The 8505-nt window shown below is 44.0% G+C and overlaps 1 long non-coding RNA gene across 1 annotated transcript; it reads right to left on the bottom strand.

Moving 5' to 3' along the window:
- Positions 1–6261: 6261 nt before the first annotated feature.
- On the bottom strand, positions 6262–7940 carry LOC137670565 (uncharacterized). The gene is made up of 2 exons (XR_011049317.1): positions 7778–7940; positions 6262–7338 (listed from the first exon to the last, which is right to left on the bottom strand). It is a non-coding gene; the product is annotated as an uncharacterized lncRNA (long non-coding RNA).
- Between the last annotated feature and the right edge of the window lie 565 nt (positions 7941–8505).

Here is an 8505-nt window from a genome sequence, read left to right as displayed (position 1 = left end):
AAGTTTGAAATATATATATATATGTATGTCCTCTATAACAATATCAGTAATTGCCTGCAAGCTCTTGAGAAGTAGCACTTCTTGATTTCTAGTAGATTGGTTGTTTGGGTGCACCATCAGGCAAAAAAACCCAAACATAGCACTGATAACAAAGTTCATCACTTCTTATCTTCTAAATACCTGTTTCCATGTGCAGGAAAAGACAGAAGGCCAAGTGAAACCCACATACTGGCTCATTGGCAGGTTTATTAGAGGAGCTATTAGATTCTTATTAATGGACCTGCTAGATTTTCTCATTAGTGGAGTTGCCAGACCTGCAGCAACCCAAGGCCTGTTTTGCTTGTTGTTATGCTTTGAGTCTTAGTGTTCATCAGAGGTGCAAGTCAAGGTCAATTTAATTAAATAAAGCCAGTAGTCTATCTGGAACAGATCTTCAAATATAGAATACGGGAAGAAAAAAGAGAAAATTAAAAAGAAAAGGAGATAAAAGGACAACAAAATATTTCCAGCTGTTCTGTGAAATTTCTCCAGTTTCTCCACACTCCATCGCACTCGCTGGGCTCTGCTGTGGAGGTAAATCCTGGACCGTTTTGCAGAATGCACAAACCAACACCTAAAATCATGTTTGTCAACAGAGCAGTAATCACACGTCCTAGCACCACCAGAAAAACTGCATTAACGACCCGTAAGATCTTTGATACAAACCCAACCGCTTCTCATGTTTGCTGCCTTAAGCTTCCTTCGTGATAAAGCAACCAGCTGGCAGATGAAGCGTGTGAAAGCATAGCGAAGTACAGCCTGTGGTTTTAAACTACATTATCCTCATCCCCATTACAAAGAAATATAGCTCCCTATAATCCCCGTTACACTCCTGCGTAACTGTGAACAATCTGCTGGAGTCTCTAGGGAGAAACCCTTGAATCTTAGACTGCTTCTAACGAGTATTTTAAAAGCATTGCATTAAAGCCCACATATGTTCCTTGTATTTTATGCAGAAATCACACTAATATGCTTAAACAAGAAATCCACTCATTTTCAACACAGAACATCTGTTTAACGATTTTTTTGGTAAACATTTGTTGATGCTACAAATTATGGCTTCCAAGGGAGAAAGAGGAACAAGCAAAGGAAAAAGAACACGTACAGTCTGAGTGGAGAACTGCTAATTCTGATTGGGAATGGGAACTGAGCAATCAGTAACGAGAACCTTCTGTAGAAGTACAACCTACAGCACAGACTCATATTTTTTCCAAATTGTTAATCAGCAAAATTCTGCATATGATTTCACAAAAAGATTTCATAAGAAATCCCACGCTATTGGATACAAGTTTCAGAGCACTAATATGGGGTCCTCATATATGACTCCTATTTTTGAATTAATGAATAATGTTGACTATGTGCTTGCTAACCTGCTTCTGCTGAACAATTTTCTGGTGTACCCTGCAAGTACAGAATGTACAATACTAATTAGCTGCTTTGCCCGTCTACTTAAAACATTTTGCACATGCCAGCAAATGTAAATACACAATTAGGGCATATTTAGTTAAAAGGCAAAGCAAGATAAAGTACAACTATTATTAGCCAGTACAAAAATCTTCATGATCTTCATCCATATTGAGGTCTAATTAAGTCTGCAAAATGTGCAAATCAGCTCAGCTGATTATTTAAGGTTTGGAGAACAGTCCTAGGTTGGAAAGTACGGCACTAAGTATTTTGATGGCGTGGGTGACTGTGGTTTTATGACTGTTGTTACTATTAGCTGTTTGTTGTCTGCACACATACTATAAAAAACTTACAAGCCAAGTGTGAAAGCAATTAGCATTAGGAAGTTGTGTTAACAGGAATTAGAGAAGTAGTCACAGGAGATCTTCTTTACAGATGAACAGTATTAAATGTCAATTGTATCAGATGTTTTGTGTTGTTGTATATCTTTCTACTTAAATGTAGGAAGTAAATAAAATTCAGCTCATTGTCAGCTCAGTTTAATGGCAAAAACAAGTTTGAGGGAAAAAAAGGAAAAAGCATTTTCTCTCTCTCTCTCTCTCTGAGCATTTGCTGACTCCCTATCTAGAAATACTGCACTTGTCAGTGCTTGAGATTGTCTGGGATTGTAAAATGCTTAAAGAGTTAGTGCCAGGGAAGATAAAAAGAAACTTTCTTCCAGGGAATTTGAAGCATCCTTCACTGCAGCAAATGTTTTATTTTCAGGTTAAAGGTAATTCCCCTCAATCTGAAACACTAGGTCTTTTACAAGAGCATTGGCCCTGACACAAAGTATTGCTTTGCAACAGCCTGACAACTTATTTTCTTTCAAACTTACACAGGGCACTAATTAAAACAGGGTTGCTTCGTTTCCACTGCAGAGGGTTTCAGCTTATGTCTAAAGGCTGACTGAAAGACCACGTTATGATAATAATCGCTTCAGCTCCCAATTAGTCCCGTTGCTCCCAGGGCTGGTATGTGCATCCCCAAATTTATCCCCCTGAATTCTTCTACTAAGGATGCGCTGGGAGGGCTTGTCGGAGTCGAAGTGATACCCAAGCCACAGCACTACCAGGGTTTCGGGGCAAGACCTTGCTGGGCTCTGTCTGATGCTCCATGTGGCAGCTTCGTGTAGCTGGACGCTGGTTCGGGGTCTGCCATCCCTGAGAGTGGCATCAGCGACTGGGCTTCCTCGAGGAAGAAACAGGTATGTTGATATGTAAATAAATAGGTTGAACAGATTGAGGTAAAACAGAGACTCCCACTCATCCTCTCAGTAAGAGTATTGCTGATTACTTTTAAAGCAAATTCATACTTACAATAATAATATTATTAAAACAATATTTTTATTTAAATAAAATCTAGCTTTATTAGTATTTCTCTTCTCCCTTCTTTACTTCTCCTGAAGTTTAATTCCTACCTATTAAGTGGTTTCTTTCCCACACCCTCCCAAATCCGAGTAGGTTTCAGCAAAGCAAGACAGAGAGAAGCAGTCGAGAGCTAATGACTGGTGCAGTCTGATACCAGACCCCAGACAGGCAGGGTTTATGCTTGTTAAATGTGTCTGCAAGTTCTAGAAAGCCAATTAAAGCGAAGCATATTCTTCTCATCTTACAGGTAGTCTGTGTCTGTGGGATATAACGTACTAAAAAAGACTTCTGTTTCCCTGATCCTTTAAGTGTGAGTCAAAGCAATGAGCCCTGAATGAAGTTTCATCTTTCTTGAGGTGTTGCTAGGTGCTAATTAGCCTCGGGGCCTTATGAAAAGGGGAGAAAGCGCAGCAAAGGATTTCTATGGAGATTGGTTTCTGCCCGCTCTTTAGAAATAAGCCCTAAAGGAGCCTGTCATTAGAGGGTGCTGGGACATTTATTCGCTTGTTGTGGTTGTTCCAGCAATGGACTCTGCACTTATTAATATCAGTATATATTGCTGCTTCAGTGGATATTTTAGCAAACTGTTTTTCCTCACTCTATAGCCAGGACTGTCTGTAACATCTCCAAAGCAGAGGGGAAGACAGAGCAGTATTCATATTTCCCAGGTCTTTCTTAGTTCGGATCAACTAAGGAAAACTTCCATCCTGGACTGGGGGGTCTTTCTGATTACTGGTTTATTATATCACTATAAAACAACAATAAAGCAGAGCAAATAACTCAGTCTCAGGTGAAAGTGCACAGAGCTGAATCAAGCCACAGGTCCTAATGTCCCAACCTCAATTAAATTCCCAGTGTCCTAATGGGTAGAGGAGAGGGCAGTGTCCTCGATTCCCTGATAGCCTCAGCTCTACGTGCTCAAACACTCAGGCACTTTCTAATAAAGGGCTTTGGGAAACTGGATGCGGATTTGGCCTACCCAGATACCTACTTTTTTTTTTTTTTTAACTGTTCCATTTACTGTGAAGGAAGGAAGTGGTGAGAAAGTCGAGTTACGTGCCCAGCCACAGACTCCCAGCAGTTTACAATATTCCCATACTCCCAAGGACGGTCATATTCTTGGCAGGCTGACGTTAGTGGCAGGCTCACCTAAAAGTGCTTATGGTTGCTGTCAAACCCTTCATAACATGGCAGAGTACATCTTGTTTGTGGATATCCTAGCCTTTTTTATTCGATTTCCAACTGTTAAATTACCCCGTGCACTCTTGTAGCTACGTAATCACAGCCAATTCCTTCATTGTTTGGGGTGGCTGAATCCAAAGCTTTTGGGCTTTTTCGGGTCATGTGTGCCAGACCTCAGAGTGACCTTAACTAACAATCCCTTGTTTCTCTTCCTCTTTCATGTACTTACTTTCCAGGATCAACCTCCTTCCAAAAATAATATTAATTTTGGCCCCGTACCCTAGTCCGTTTCACTCTGGTATATGTCTGGAGCAGTAAGGATAAGAACAAAGCTCTCTGTCTTTAAAACACTTCTCTTTCAACCACAGTGGGGTCCTTTTCTTTACATCCCCTGTATTTCTAAGGGGGAAGACGGAGTATTTTGCAGTAAGGGAACTCTGTACCCAGTGCTAGCAACTTGTGCAGCATCCGTCAGGACTGTTTACTGGACTTGTTCCCATCCCATTTTGATATTCTTTGAACATGAAGGGGAATTCATAACCTAGGGGCACTAACCACTTTGTATTAGACATTGGAAGGGGCTGCCCAGGGAGGTGGTGGAGTCACCATCTCTGGAGGGGTTTAAGAAAAGACTGGACATGGCACTTAGTGCCATGGTCTAGTTGCCATGGTGGAGTCAGGGCAATGGTTGGACTCAATGAGCCCAGAGGGCTCTTCCAACCTCATTGATTCTGTGATTCTGTGTTCCAAGTTACGACGTTTGTCCAATGCATTCTGCATTAAAAAAATAATCACAAAACAAGTAAAAAGTGCAGAATAATGCACAGATATTGGCGTTTACAGGGACAGAAATGGCAGGAGAGGCTGATTCTAGAATACTGTGCTCCGTTTTCATGGCTGCCGCAAGAGTCAGTAGCTGGAAGCTACTGATTATAAAATTACAACAAGAAATTAGATGAACACATTTAACAGCAGAGTGACAAAATCCTTGGAAAGAAATCACTGCAGGAGTCAGGGGACCTTTTTATCACTTCATAGCAAGGCTGGATGCCTTTCTAGAAGATACACCAGGCTAAATGCATGGACTTCAGTGGGCTGTGGACTGGGGGAAGGAGGCTAGAGAGAGGCTAAGTGACACTTCACCTCACCTTAAACTTTCATGAATCAGTGAAAAATAGACTTATTCCTTTTGAATGCACAAGCTTCAAGCCATGACAGAGTTGTATAGACCTGTGAAGACTGCAGGGCAGGCATAACGTGGTCACAATATTTGCTCCCAGTGAAAGGACGTGAGAACTCGCTGAGCAATGTGTGCACTCAGGGAAACAGCTCTGTTAACATCCCTGCAAAGGAGAAGATGCTGCTTCGTGTTTCATTCAGCAGCTCTTACAAAGTCATGCCTTCTTCCCTGTCCATGTGCAATCAGATGGGAAAGGATCTGAGCTGTAAACCCAGCTGGGTGAGTGGGGGAAGCCCCAGTAATCAGCCCTTTGCCCCACCACCATTCCCTTCAAAACTTCCAAAGCTCTGGGCACCGGCCCTGCTGCCCAGGGAGGATGGGTCACCACCACACCATCAGCAGCCCAGGATGGGGAAAGCTGCTGTCATTTGTCAACATCACAATTTTTGTTGATTTAATATCAGGAACCGATACATGTGCTGTGCTGTGATCCCGGCAGATAAATGTGGGATAGGACGGGCAGCTTAGCAAGAGCAAAGGGATGCAGAGGCGCCTGTTCCATTTGCAAATTGCAGGGCAGGGCAGGAAGGGTGAAATGGAGACTTGTTAATGCTCCATTAGCTTATCTGATGGGTGGAATTAGGATGGTTGGGTTTGAGGGTTGGGTCTTTTTTTTTTTTTCATGTTTCCTATTGACAAACATTGCTTTTCTTGCCCTTCCTCTCATGGGGTAGAGTTAATTGCGTTCCCTCCTTCCCTTCCTCTCCACCCAAGCGCTGGATGGTGCAGAAGGTCCAGATGCTGGTGCTTTGCAGGAGCTGGTGTGGGCACCTGCCCCAGCGCTTCCCAAGCACACCTCATTCCAGCTTTGCAACCTGAGTTTTGGGGAGAAATTGCACTGTTTTCCCATTAGCAGGCATGGCATGAGGGTAATCATCCCCATTACCTCAGCAGGCCTGACCTATTTTCACTGCCTGTGGTTCTCTGCTTTCTGGGAGCAATGACACTGGTATACAGTAAAGAAAGGGCCTTATCTGAGCCAAGTGCTATTTATGTAGAAGGTTTTTATTTAGAAAAAAAAGTCTTCTAAGAGAAAACAGATTTTAAGAGCAGTAAATCACTCTGTATCTCTCTACCTAGAGCTTGCTTATCCCCTGATGTTAGGCTAACTGCATCTGAGGGGTTTTAGACTTTTCTAGACACTGTTTTTTTCTGGACAGCCCTGGACTGCTGACTGCCCTTCTGATCCAAGGGGGACCATCCTGTGATGCCTTACACTCAACTGTGGCTCAGCAGCTGTTTCAGTTTGGCTGAGACCTTGAAATTAGGCCATACTCTTGTAATTGAGTCGTCAGCATTTGCTGAGAGAGCGTTTATTGTGTTGTCCTGCTCATTCCCTTCCCATACATACAGGAAGGTCTTATACAATAACTTCACCTCGTGGAAAAGGTCATGTACAGAGTTCACAAAACACTGTCTCTGTATTCCTTTGTTTATTGCTTAGTATCCCTATGCCTATCCTATAAGCCACAAAACAGGGGAAGATATTTAAAAATACTCTCCATTTTGGCACGTCCCCCATAATTTGGCAGTATTTGGGTTGAGGCTTTTGGTTTACATTTATCCGAGTTTCAGAAAAATCAGGACAAAGCTCAGCTGGAGTTTCGCAGTTTTGCCGAGTTTCACAGAGAACCCCCATGCAGAATTGCCGCAGGTTTTATAGGTCTCCATCCAGCCCATAAATCAGTTGACGTCGACTTGAAACTCAGCCCAGGTATGCCATGACACCCCAGCAGCCCCGGGACTGATCCAGACAGCTGCACAGAGGCTTGCGCAGACCTCGCCTGTGCTCGGTTCCTGCTCTGCCGCTGACTTTCTCCATGTCCCATCCCATTTGCCTTCAGTGGTCCCTTGCCACCAAACTTGCCTGCTCTCCCAGCACGCCATTACACAGCCCGTGTGCGTTAACACCAGCATCCTCACGTCAGCGATGTCCCGTGGTAGCAGCAGGCAGAGCTGTTATCGCTCACTGCAAACCGTTCTTTCCTCATATTTTTTTTGAGTGTCAGATGTGGAAAACCGAACAGGATGATCACTCAGCATGTACCTTGTCTCTGCTGCCTGCTGGAAAGTCACAGCAAAAATGAAAAATGAGAGAGGGAAGAATTTAGAAAACACTGAATTGCTCAAAAGGCAACGGGGCAAATTAAGTCCAACTCCGCTGTGGTTTTGCTGGTCTTGATAGAGTTGCACCGAGAGACAAATACTCAGATGTTCCACTCATTTGTCAGCAGGCAATTGGTAAAAATCTTTTAGCACTTTTACTTAGCAAGTGATCATTTTTTTTTCTGCCCACAGAACTCTTGTGGGTATGACGAGGCGTTCCCCAAAGAGCGCTAATGATCTCATCCTAGCTGACCCTACAAAGAAACCTTTAGCCCAAGCATGAGCACTGTCAGCCAGTGCTCACTTGTCACGGCACAATCGCTAGTTGATGCTCTGTTTGGTCTTGCATCAGTTTACCCACAAGGGTTTCCATGGAAATTAATATGCAGTATCGTACCTGTTATATCATGCCCAATCTGTTGTTTTTCCACGGGGTGCACCACATGCCAGCCCTATAAATCCTCGAAAAGCCTTGGATCTATAGGGTAGTAATTACCCCGTGTCTGTGGAGCCAATCCAAAACACACTCTGGTCTGCGGAGCTGTAATTAGGCTACAGGCTCCAGGACTAACCGACTGCTGCCGCTTCCCCAGTCACAAGGTGTAACGTAACCCTTGCAGCCACTGCGTGTTTTCCTACATTAAAAGCCCTTGCAAGGGTTTTAGGGGTTGAATGTAATTCAGCTGCTGTAAACCTACATCCAGGTTTTAGACCGGATTTATTGGTAGCAGGCGTCTCAATGTGCACCTTTCCCACCACATGAGACCTCTGTACCTCTGGTGACACGACCAGGACCCGTCCCCAGCGCACGCCTGCACGTGGGGTCAATAAGCGTCTGGGTCATGTAACGGGAGATGCTGTGCTCCATGACCTGAGCCTCTTTCTCCTGCTACGTGACCCTGTCTGTGAGCCATAGGCTGGGCTGTGGATTAGGGACCCAGAAACCATCTGTGTCCAGCGTGAGGCTTCATGGGAGGGAGAGGGGAGTGGGGCGAGTCAGCAGCCCAGCTCCTGCTGAAGACAGTCCACAGCGGGGTCTTTGCTCAGCCCTTTCCCCATGCTCTGCTCAAAACAGCTTTTCAGTCCCAGTATGCAGAAATATCTAACAGCCACCAGCATCTCCCA

Source organism: Nyctibius grandis, chromosome 15 (assembly GCF_013368605.1).
Source record: "Nyctibius grandis isolate bNycGra1 chromosome 15, bNycGra1.pri, whole genome shotgun sequence".
Lineage (NCBI taxonomy): Eukaryota > Metazoa > Chordata > Aves > Nyctibiiformes > Nyctibiidae > Nyctibius > Nyctibius grandis.
The sequence above is the reverse complement of the archived record's forward strand: the minus strand, read 5'-3'. Positions and strand labels throughout refer to the sequence as shown.